Raw genomic sequence first — 3,942 nt, forward strand, 5'->3', positions numbered from 1 at the left:
AGCAAAGGCCATATGTGGAGGAAACCCCACATATAAGACCTTGGTCAATGTAGGGGCAACCCTTCATACCAAGTGTCACTTTCCAGCTCCCCTACTCTCCGGGGAGTTTGTCCCCATTTCTTCTTAACTCCTCACATTAAAAAGCAGCCTTGTGCCTACTTTGCTCAGTGGGGGAGTAAATAAATGCCCTTTTCTTTGCCATTTGTGCAAGATCAAATGGTAGTATATGTTCTTCCTACATGCTGTACTTATTGTGATATAAAGTGGGGGATCACTTTTCTGTATTAATTTAATGTAAAATGATCACCCACATTACAGCCAGTCAGTCTCAAATCTATTCATGTCATTTTTCAGATCATTCAAGTTGTTTTTTGAAGGATTCCAGTTATTTTTTTAGCATTCAAGTCATTCTTAAGGTCATTCAATTCATCCTTAAGTTCATTAAAGTCATTCTAAGTCATTTACTTTTTATTTATTTAAGTCATTTCAGCCCAGTTTTGGGTCATTTTAGTTTATCTTTAAGAATTTCATGTCAACCCTACAATCACGCATTCATTCATTACACGAGAGCACGCTTTTGACCTGGTTTTAATTCAATCAACCCACCAATCATGGAAATTACAATTGCAACCCTGACTCTCCCTCTCTCTCTCTCCCTCCCCCTATCTCTCTCTCTCTGTATATATATAAATGTATATATATGATATATATATATATATATGTATATATATATGTATACATATATGTGTATATATATATGTATATATATATGTGTATATATGTATATATATATATATGTATATATGTGTATATATATGCATATATATATATGTATATATATATATATATGCATATATATTGGTTATCAATAATCTAGACAGATCTAGTTAATTCCTCCTAATAAGTTACTCTATTGTTTATGCAGTTCGCGTTACACTTGTTTCGCTTAATAGAGGAACAACTAAACAACCCCTAAGAGACAAAATGTATATTTCTCGAAAACTTGTTACAATTTGTATTTCTTTTTTGTATTGTTTATTATTTCTACGAAGTGAGCTGACTTTTTGACGTATGATGGAGATTTGCCGATGATTATGGTGATTATATCTAGCAGGAATTGGCTCAAATGGTGGCATGCTGAATCTCACACTGACAATGAGTCTTAATGGAATACCGTCCATGTGAATCTTAGGCCGAATAAGTGTGGTAGTTTGTTGTAATGTTGTACTAGTCTGTATTTCGAAAGTGGTATAAGATCCTTATTCCTTCAGTATTTCCGTTTGCAAAGTCGGATTCTATTTCACTTAACAGTAGTCCCCAGATTCTATTAAATCTGCCAATTTCTTGGAATATTCTGCTCTGTCCATTACCTCTGTAGAATTTCATTTACTCGCTGGTTATAGATAGGTGAAGGGACCTCTTACTAGAGCAGAGAATATATAGACTGCATTAAGAAAAAATGAGCGATTGCTTCAATTTCGAATACAATAAAAGTATGGGCGAATGGACATTTTTGATCATCATTCGATCCTGGACAACGTAGGGTCTCCCTTCAAGTAATATATAGATATATGTCATAAAGATATATAATGTGGAAACCACGTATGAGAATGGATCTATAAATATCAAAGTCCTTTAAAAACATGTGTGCAAATGTAGATTAATTGATAATAAAAAATCCATGTTGTATAAACTTACATCGCATTCTCTGAAGTCTGAATAACACGTCCCCAAATATTTCTAGCATTCTTCACCTCTGTAAATGAATTTTCGTTATCGCAGAAGCGGCTTAACATTAATTTATTGTTGGCGGTGAACATTGGTGTTCACTGGAATTTTGGAATTATCTATAAAGTAATATCTATATATTAATACGCTAATTCGCTTCGGTCGCTATCATCCTGAACATCCATTTAACATGAAATATTTCAAATCGCACCACCCGGTTTTTTTTATTAAATCCCCTTAGTATGAAAATAGAATATTTTAAAATGGCTAATGAACAATTGTGTCAACTGGATGAGTTATCACCAGCCAATGTCTAGTTATTATTTATATATTAACACAATAACGTGTATTTTATTTACTGTGTCATGCTTACATACGGGCTGTTCAATTGTTATATACTTCCATATCTTGGAATAAATCATCTTAACAAAAATACTTCATGTGTTTTGGTTTCGGTTATATCTGATGGCACACATGTAATTTAATATTTTTATACATAATTTTACTAAGTTTCTTCATAATTTTGGTTTTGGTTTCGATTATAGCTTATGACACTTAGATCACTTATGTTTTGTAAATAATTTTACCAAGAATTCCTCATGAGTTTTAGTTTAATTTGTGTTCGATTATAGCTAATGGCACTCCAAAATTCCATTTTTTAAAAATAATTTTATCAAGAATTCTTTATAATCTTGGTCTCAGTTTCGATTTTAGCTGATACTACCTTAGTATTTTTGTATTTATAAATACTTTCATCTTCTTCGATAATAGCTGAAGGAACTAAATTGTATATATATATATATATATATATATATATATATATATATATATATATATATATATATATATATAAGTTTAGGATTCGGCTTCGATTAAAGCTGATAAACCCAAGTAATATACATATATATTTTTTTTAGTTTTGAAATTGCAACTTTATAATATATATAAATCGATAGAACATCAACTCTATTATAATATATACGAAATCTGCAAGAATTAAAAGATATTTAAGCGTGTTTTACGCTCTGGCTGCCCTGCTAGGTTGGATAAATTTCTTGCAGTTTTAACAAAATAGCTACAATAATATCAGAGCGTCTCGAGAGAATGCCAACATCAATATATTACATATGAATCAGTTCCTCGTGGAATTTCCACATGCTCCGTTAATTGTTGTTGTTGTTATTATCATCATCATCATCATCATCATCATCATCATCATTATTATTATTATTATTATTATTATTATTATTATTATTATTATTATTATTATTATTATTATTTACTCACTAGTAGTTCTTACATAGATCCTCACCAGTGGCCACCATCAAAGAATTCTCTTTAAGAACAACCTGGGGCGTTCCCTGAAATTTGACTGGCATGTGTCCTCAGATTTCCAGTACCCACCACCTCTATTCGATAACCTTTGAAAATCAGTTTGACTTATCACAATAGCCCTTTACTATTAATTTCTCTTTTGTAGCGATAATTTGTCTTCATTATTATATATAACCGTGAAGAGTTATGTCAGGATAAAAATGCTATGACATCTAAGCAATTAAAATCTAATTGTACGGATTTGATAATCAAGGTCTCAAAGATGTGGCAAATCGTAGACTTTTCGGTGCCCTGGGAGAAAAATGTGATTTTCGGGACGTTTGGTCGATGAAACCTCTGAACTTCTTCAGGTGTAACTTTGCAATGTTACTGTCGAACTCGGGAATTTTGACGGAATTTCGAACAGTGACCTTTATGTACTTCACGAAGGTAGATGCTCTCGTTCCATCAGCCATGATGGATAGAGGTCTTAAGGGTATCGAAATTGTACTGTTCGATCGCTAACACTGGGAATTGAACCTTCAGTCTTCAGGAGAATATCAGTTTTACAATAGAATTTTCCTAATACTCTAACCTATGCGATACCAGTCCGTGTTGACAGTTCTAGTACGAGTTATGAGAGCCTTACACATTTATCGGGGGGGGGGGGGGTCTTAAAGGTCTGTTTTTCAGAATTCGATAGAAACATACCCGAGTTCGACAAGATACACCTGAAGAAGGTTCCAGGTTTCATTGATCAAAACGTTGTGAAAATGGCACTCAAGATGAGAACAGTAGTTCGATTTATCCAAATAATACGAATAACTAATTCTCATCTAAAAAATTCAGAAACCCATTATTATTATTATTATTACTATTATTAATATTAGTAGTAGTAGT

The sequence above is a fragment of the Euprymna scolopes genome, chromosome 34 (assembly GCF_053919585.1).
Source record: "Euprymna scolopes isolate OS-2025 chromosome 34, ASM5391958v1, whole genome shotgun sequence".
NCBI classification, from domain to species: domain Eukaryota; kingdom Metazoa; phylum Mollusca; class Cephalopoda; order Sepiida; family Sepiolidae; genus Euprymna; species Euprymna scolopes.